The sequence below is a fragment of the Pieris napi genome, chromosome 2, assembly GCF_905475465.1.
Source record: "Pieris napi chromosome 2, ilPieNapi1.2, whole genome shotgun sequence".
NCBI classification, from domain to species: Eukaryota; Metazoa; Arthropoda; class Insecta; order Lepidoptera; family Pieridae; genus Pieris; species Pieris napi.
Genome location: NC_062235.1, coordinates 14,193,417 through 14,202,500, shown reverse-complemented (window position 1 = coordinate 14,202,500; position 9,084 = coordinate 14,193,417). Strand labels below are relative to the sequence as shown.

The 9,084-nt window shown below is 45.3% G+C and overlaps 1 long non-coding RNA gene across 1 annotated transcript; it reads right to left on the bottom strand.

Annotated features, from left to right (window-relative positions):
* Window positions 1-7,517: 7,517 nt before the first annotated feature.
* Window positions 7,518-7,960, bottom strand: LOC125062321. Its single transcript, XR_007119237.1, has 2 exons — window positions 7,907-7,960; window positions 7,518-7,690 (listed from the first exon to the last, which is right to left on the bottom strand). It is a non-coding gene; the product is annotated as an uncharacterized LOC125062321 (long non-coding RNA).
* Window positions 7,961-9,084: the final 1,124 nt, after the last annotated feature.

The following is a 9,084-nucleotide window of genomic DNA, read 5'->3' as shown; positions in this document are numbered from 1 at the left end:
AGTGGGCCTCAAAGTTCCAGCGACCGTCCAAGACGAGACCAAGGTATTTCATCTTGGACGACACCGGAACCCTTACTCCTTCCACCATCAGGACCGCCCCAGGAGGTGGACCATTCCTAGGGCCATGGAACAATAGGGCGTCCGTCTTATCGAGAGACACCCTAAGTCCCAGGGCCCCTATCCGTCTAACAGTAAGGGAGGTGCCAACCGTTGCAAGTCGAGCCACCTCCCCATAGCTTGCCCCACTGGCCACTACGAGGGTATCGTCTGCATAGCAGAAGACGCGCAATCCTGGCAGAAGCGCGCCCCGCAATACCCAATCGTAGGCCATGTCCCACAGGAGTGGCCCTAGGACCGAGCCTTGAGGTACCCCACACCGCACAGGGTGGTAACAGACCGTGCCCTCTCTATTGGAGTACACGATCCGTCTCTCCGCAAAATAGTCCCCCACTATCCGGCGCAGATACAGAGGGACCTCAAAAAATTCAAGGGCCTCTCCAACCACGCCAAAAGGGAGACTATTGAAGGCATTGGCAATATCTAATGATACTGCCAATGCCCTTCCACCCTCGCTAACCACCCCACCGGTGTGAGACCTCAGGTCCCGAAGAGCATCTAGCGTCGACCGACCCGCCCGAAAGCCGTACTGTGCCTCGCTCAGATCCGGCCCCTCAACAGAGAGGTGCCGGCACAACCGAGACGCCACGACCCACTCCAGCGCCTTGCCCGCCTCGTCCAAAAGGACAATAGGGCGGTAAGCCGCCGAACTGTCCGCCGGGCGGTCCTCCTTCCGCACGAGACACAGTCGTCCCGTCTTCCAAGCCACCGGGAACCGTCCACCGCGCAAACACGCAGTGTACAACTCCCGGACGGAGACCTCCATATGAGGGAGGACTACTGCCAGGACACGCGCATGCACACCATCCGGGCCAGGTGCTTTCTTGCGGGCTTTGAGACGGGTAAGGATAGCCTCCATCTCTATATCAGAGACTTCCGGAGCTATCCCTTCCTCTCCGCCCGCCACATCCCCCACAGACGCCGCCATATTCAGAGGGATAGTGTCAGAAGGCAAAGGAAACAGATCCGCCACCACCCGCTTCAGGAAGGTCGGTTCCAGACTCTCCACGAGAGGCATCCCCGTACCTTTCAGCCTCTTACGAGCCGATCGGTAGGGGCGCCCCCATGGATCATCATTCAACCCCCGAAGCATCTCCTGATGAGTCCTTTCCTTTGCCTCACAGATAGCCCCCTGGAGAGCCTTCTTGCGATCATTATAGATCAACCGAAGGCCCTCCGTGACATTGGGGCTATCTCCCCTCCTCCGGCGGCTCCTGTAGTAGGCCCTTCTGGCCTCACCACATGCGCCTCGGAGATTGCCAATCTCCGATGTCCACCAGTAGACCGCTCTCCTCCCCTTCGGCGGCCTCCATTTGGGCATTGCCGCATCCGACACCCTTCGGAGACTTAGGCTCAGTCTGCCAGCTCCTTCATCTACATCCAGAACACCAGTGGGCGCACACCACCCCTCGACAATTGCCACCTCCTGCGCAATCTGACGGTCCAGTCGGCCTATGGACCAGCGAGGAAATCTCATCCGAGTCTGCCCCCGCACATCCCACCTCATCGAAGTGGAGACCCACATCTGGATATAACGATGATCCGATAGGGTCTCCACTCCGTCCAGCACAGTCCATGCCGTCGTTACCCGGGCCGCCGCCGCAGAAGCAAGGGTCACATCCACCCTTGAACTGCCCTGTGGGCGGACACAGGTGGGCTCCGTTCCCTCGTTTAAGAATACGAGGCCCAACTCCGCCGCCCACTCCTCCAGAACCGGGCCCCTCCGACACGACACCCTGTCACCCCAGGTGGGAGACCTCGCATTAAGGTCTCCCATGAGGATAAGGGGCCGCGGAAGAGCCCCCCGTATGGCCAGGCCCATGGCATCAAGGAAACCCTCGAAATGGCTCAGACGCTCATTGGGGGAAAAATACGCTCCGACGAACGTCCATTCCCCCCAATCAGCCAGAACAAACCCAGAACCTCTCTCTCTTAGAGAGAGAGGAGGTCCATGCGGCCGAGCAATCACAGCCGCATCACCTCGAAGGTCCCCCACCCATGAGCTCTGTCGCGACACATAGTAGGGCTCAGTAACAACGGCCGCCATCACCCCCCACTCCGCCATCGACTGCAGGAACAAGTCCTGAGCCGCAGCGGAGCGCCTTAAATTCCCCTGAAGGAGGCTAGTAAGGCTGTCAGACATTTTATTTGTTTGACAGCTCTACACCAACCTCCATGGGAGCATTCCCCACCACCGTGCTGGACGCTACAGGGGCATACGGGGCCCCCCTCCGCCTTGGAGGGTTGCAGGCCCTACCCCCCATTTTGTGGTCTGCCGGCTTCCCAGCCGCTGAGCAGACCACACAATGCAGCTCTTTCGAGCTGCACTCATGGGCCTTGTGACCTACAACCCCACATCTAAAGCACGCCTCCGCCATGTCCACCGCCGAGGTACAGGTGACCCGCACGTGACCAAACTCCTGGCACTTAAAGCACCTCAAAGGGCGATCCTCTCGGATTTCAACCCGACAGGAGCTCCACCCAATGAGGAGCTTTCCTTGGCACACTTTCTCGGCGGCGGCGACCGGACACAGGAGGAACATCTCCCCCAAGCCCCGTATCCCACGCCTCCAAATCTTACCTGGCTTGATCGCTTCAGCCAGGCACCCACCCATGGCAGCCACCGCCTCCGTCACATCCCTCTCAGTGATGCTGTCGTCGAGGTCCCGAATAAGGAGGTCCGCACATTTGACGGGCCTCCCCACCAAGGCTTCCTCCGACAGCACCACACGAAGCCTAGCCGCCAGGGCATCAGCCTTCTCCTCCCTGTCAACCCCCGGCACCTCCAGCATCCGAGCTCCCGTTGCTGTTAGCCGGATGCTGATACTTGCGATACCAATCTCAGCCAGGCTAATACCATTTCTGGCCTTGGTTAACACGTCGGCATACGTCACCCCCCGCTCCACCGCCTCCCTCCGCAATGTGATGACCACTGCGGAAGTTTTCGGCGGAGTGAGCGAAGGCTGCACCCTGACAGACCGCCCAGCCGAGGGCCCTGCGCCGTGACCCACTCCATGGTCCTGTGCCTGGCCCACACGGCCACTTCCCCCACTCACAGGGGGAAGGACCGGCGCAGCGGGAGAACCACTCTTCTTCCCCTTTCCTTTTCCCTTCTTCTTTTTTTTGGTGACGGTCGCCCAGCTTCCGTCACCAGGACCCCCAGAGCCCTGGGGCCCCAAAAGACCTGGGGCCTCCGGGACTCTGCTCCCCTCAAAAACTTCGGGGCCCTGGGTCCCCACCACATTCGGAGCCACCGTGCCCCGACCCCCCAATGAACCCTCACGGGTCCTTGAGCCCTGGGGCCCCGTTAAATTCGGGGCCCCCGGGCCCCCCCTCTCTACAAAACGCTCGGGGTTCTGACTACGGGCCGATGCCGCCAGCGGAGGACGCAGCACAGGCTCAGGGAGGAGCCTGTCCCCAATCCCCGCAAGCTTGGCATCCAACATGCCCCCAACAGCCCGCATCACATCCCCCATAAGATTCTCCCTCACCCCGTCCAAAAGCCCCTCCATCATTTGACGGAGGGCATCTGGAGTGGAGGGACCCTCCACCGACACGGAGTGTCCCTTTGCCTGCGCAAAGTGCGCAGTGCGTTCATTAAAATCCCTCCTAAGGGCCGCAAGCTCCAGACCCAGGTCTTTTACCTGGGCCCTCAGGCGAACATTGTCTCTTTGGAGACGCCTATCCTCATCCCCCCTGAGGCATCTGTCGGCGAGATCCTCCACCATCTCGCCCATATCTTTCGCCGCAACCTTTAGGTCGCGCACAAACTTACCTTTAAGGTTGCCCGACTTCACCGCAATCTCTATGATTTGGTGAACCCGGGCAGCCGACTTCTCCTTGATCTCAGGAACCCCCAAGAGAACCACTGCGTCCTCGTAATCCTCCCATGATGAGAGGGGCCCGTCCGGAGCCTTCACTGAGCTTGCTGAGGCCCCATCCTGTAATTGGCCCCCAGCACCACGCTTTTCCTCTCCAGGGAGAGGCCAGGCCTCAAGATCCCGCAACTCACTCTGCGCCACCTCCAAACCCACCACATGAGAAGCCGCCTTTTTTGGTGGCTTACCCTTGGCAGGTGGAGAAGATGGAGAAGAACTTCCCTTCCCATCCCGCCCTGGGCTCTTAGCATGACCCCGCTTTCTAAAACAAGTGCCAATAGGCACATCGTCGTCACTATCGGACGACGACGGAAACCTCCCCATAATCCTCCTCATCAATGAAGATGCATGTATGAAATGGATGAATACAATGAAATAATATAAATAATATAATACACCACACAAAACTAAATTAAATAAAGATTAACTCTAACTTAAAATTAAAATCAAAATTAAAATTAAAATTAAAATTAAAATTAAAATTAAAATTAAAATTAGACTTAAAATTAAATATAATGTCTTAATCCACTTCGGTGTAAATCTTCCACGTTCACTCACTGCGGTGTGAGAGACGTCCGCCAACACCGACGCGTCACAGCGCCTCACTTGACACCAAATTTACGACAAGATGGCGTCGTATATTGTAACATAAATGATGAATGATGCTAACATCAATATCTCAGCCCTCCCTGCTCCAAACCAGACTATGTTGATACCAATCAAACCGCCTTATTGAGACGAAGGCGATGGTTATCTCTTCTAGGTCATCAGACCACCCTCCGAAATAATATGGTTTAAAAACCACCTCAAAACTAAAAGTAATTTTTTAGCCAACTCTGTGAGCCGATTTTAAAAATAAAAGTACTCACATAGTCACTGCAATCCAACACATAGAATAAGTTCTAAAAACTTATACGTCGTCACGACAAAAACAACACAAACACACCGGGTCAATTTCCCACTCACTTATGCCTTGTAGTTATTAATGTTTATAACTTACAAGGTTCACACACACATCAAAATGATCAGTATTAATTCCTGAATCTTATGAAACCATTCACAAAATTATCAGACACAAAAATCCCACATAGGATTTTTATAGCCGCGGAGCGAACGAAAACGCAGTTGCCGCTACGACAGCTCGACGCGTACTCAACCTAACCTAACCTAACCTAACCTAACCTAACCTAACCTAACCTAACCTAACCTAACCTAACCTAACCTAACCTAACCTAACCTAACCTAACCTAACCTAACCTAACCTAACCTAACCTAACCTAACCTAACCTAACCTAACCTAACCTAACCTAACCTAACCTAACCTAACCTAACCTAACCTAACCTAACCTAACCTAACCTAACCTAACCTAACCTAACCTAACCTAACCTAACCTAACCTAACCTAACCTAACCTAACCTAACCTAACCTAACCTAACCTAACCTAACCTAACCTAACCTAACCTAACCTAACCTAACCTAACCTAACCTAACCTAACCTAACCTAACCTAACCTAACCTAACCTAACCTAACCTAACCTAACCTAACCTAACCTAACCTAACCTAACCTAACCTAACCTAACCTAACCTAACCTAACCTAACCTAACCTAACCTAACCTAACCTAACCTAACCTAACCTAACCTAACCTAACCTAACCTAACCTAACCTAACCTAACCTAACCTAACCTAACCTAACCTAACCTAACCTAACCTAACCTAACCTAACCTAACCTAACCTAACCTAACCTAACCTAACCTAACCTAACCTAACCTAACCTAACCTAACCTAACCTAACCTAACCTAACCTAACCTAACCTAACCTAACCTAACCTAACCTAACCTAACCTAACCTAACCTAACCTAACCTAACCTAACCTAACCTCGTCGAAGACGTATTATACAAGCATAGACGTCTTATGTTGTGTTTGCCATTTAACGTTATCGCGTTTTACTGAACATCTAGCGCCATCTAGTATACTTAATAAAAACTAAACCGCTCTCTTTCCTATGAAAATACCCAGTAGGACTCATGATGCATAATGCATTTAATAAAGTATTTAAAAAATAATTATTATTATTATTATTATTTTATAATTATAAAACTAAAATATATAATTATAACCTTCATGTTATGTTAATTATATTGTGATTGATAAATTATTTGAAATAATTTTTAGATTTAATTTATTATTATAAAATCTTCAGTCGAAGTAAGTTTGACAGTTAAATTTCAGAACTTCCATAGAAACCACAAATAAAGATATCGTAATTTCCTTCGGTCTTTCGATGCCAATAAGTTGCAGTTTATAGGAGATCATGGTACGAAAACATGCTATTGAATTTAGGAACCTAAACTCATCAGCCCAACTGGATTCTTTTAAGAAAACTTACGGTATGCCCCCTGTACAGAGTTTGAAACTGTCATAGATATTGTAAAAAACGTGTGTGTACTTATGTACACGCGTCAGAAGTTATACTTATTGGCGTAATAATTTTCTTCGAGCACTTTAGAGAGACGTTCCTCTTTCTTTGAATTACATTTTCTTGTCCATTTTAATAGTCATTTCCAATCGGACCGATATAATAATATGTACTAATCATAATATTTTACAATAAACACTATGTTTTTTATCACATTAGAACGGGTTTTCTCGTATAGAAATCATTATTTTGGTTTAAATAAACACGACTCTGAATACTCTACGCCGTGACAGACAATACAACTTGTCGATAAAACAAAGCAAGCGCCAAATAGCGGTTCTGGGGGCCTACCATGAACTCTAATTGCGAGCCTATTGACAACCTACAACTGAGATGCATCGCTAATTCGTACCATGACATCGAAAAAACGAGACAGTTTAGGTTCCCACGTGACCTTAGCGATTATCAGATTTCGTTCGTTCAATTTGTATGAAAATCCGTACCATGACCGCTCGGCTGAACCGAAATTTGACAGTTTCGCCTTCCAACTATGACAGAATAAGCGATTCTAAAAAAGTTACTTTTTGTTCAACTTTTTTGTATCGAAATGTCCAAATAATAGTTTAGAACTTATAAAATTCAATATTTGTATTAAAACTTGTTATATGGCTAATATATGAAAAAAAAATATAATTTTTATATTTTGGGGTATTTTGAGTTTAGAGAGTGATAATAAATAAATTATTAAAATATCGACGGAGATGAAAAACAAGACGGCAATGCCCTTCTACCGACTTCGTAGATATTGAGTTTTAATTTATTATAGATTAACTACTTTGACTCATTGAAGATTTCAGTGTACCTACAAATAATTGCACATGGTTCAATAATATTCAATTAATTATTTAGGCATGTCTAACAAAAACATAATTTCCCAATATATCATATTTACAATAAATAATAATGCCATATCACTAGTAGATATTTATTATAATTAAATTTTTCCTCATTATGTTCATGAATTGTATTATTCTCCTCTGCTTTTTCTTTAAAAAAACAGAGGTGTTTCTCAAATTTATAATGTGTAAATAATAAGCCATTTGAAAGTATTATAATAACAGTATTTATTTAGTTAGGATGACTCCATCAAGATAGAAAAAGATTTCTTGTCTTGTCTTGTCTTGAATCAGGAAATGTTCAATTGGATATAAACATATATTCATTTATATATGTATTTCATTCTCTCAATTTAGCGAGTTTGTCAGGTTTAAGCTGTAAAGAAAATATAATTATTTATATTAGGTATATGAATTTGTTAACGTATAAACTGAATTTGTACAATTTTAAGGAATCAATTTTTATCATTATTTACTTATAATTTTCGAGTAATAGGTTGATTGTAATATCTTATGCAAAGAGTTTAATATCAGGAATTCACTTCGATATAGATATTTATTTTTAATAAACCAATTTTTGAACAATACTTACCCCATCATATTATTTTATAAGTTAAACAATTTGTAAAACTATATTTATTAAACCGAAATTTTGTAAACACCAAATATATTGAAAGCTCCTATCAAAATTTGAAGGAAACGTTTAAAAATAATAAGTGTCAACTGCACAGCACCAGAAAACTTTACATTTAAAATATATCAAAAGAATAGTTTTATATTAAATAAATATATTTATTAAGACATAATAGCTTATTGTAATTGATGAATTATTTAAAATAATTTTATATTTTATTTATTTTTATAGAAACATCAGTCGAAGTAAGTTTGACAGTTAAATTTCTAAACTTACATAGAAACCACAAACAAAATTATCGTTCTTTCATTCGGTCTTGCGATGCAAATGCGTTTCAGCTTATAGGCGGTCATGGTACGAAAAAATGCTATTCACTTTAGGTACCTAAACTCAACTGCATCTCAACTGGATCGTTTTAAGAAAGTTCATGGTAGGCCCCCTGGGCCGAGTAGACACGCGCGTAATTCGCACTTTTTGGACAGGCTCTAAGTCTTACGAATAAAGAATTTCTGATTTGTAAAAATTCAATAAGTGATGTGATGAAGTAGAATTAGAGAATAGCAGTGGTAGAAGACAAGTAGTAGTAGATGTGTAGAATAGAAGTAGTTTCAAAACCTAGGGGTAGAAACACCAATAAACGTCGGTTGTAATGCTCCTCTACACAGATCCCTATCGATATTAAACGACGCTCTGAGTACATGCGAAGCAGATCCGTTTGACAGTCTCCATGTCTTCATGCGTAAGATGCTGCAGCCACTGTTGATCCGTGACCAATAGTGATAATTACAAAATAAGAAAATGATTTGTTTTTTTTAATATTTGTAAATTGCACGTTTGTATTTTTTAATCTAGTTTCTTTTTTTCTTTTAATGTTTAAGTTATTTTCTCTTTATGATTGTAATGTTTCCCTCTAAATGTTGTGCACACTTGTTATTGATGCACATGCATGTATCTTGTTTTCTATGTCATGTGTTCTCTGTAAGTGTTTGTATGTGTTTCGTTAGTGGGCCTTTTAAAATAAAAAAATAAAAATAATAATTTCAATTCACAAAATAATCGTCGTACATGCAATATAAAGTATATCGACTCATTTATTATGATAGGTTATAACAACACACAAAATTCTTTGTTGTCGT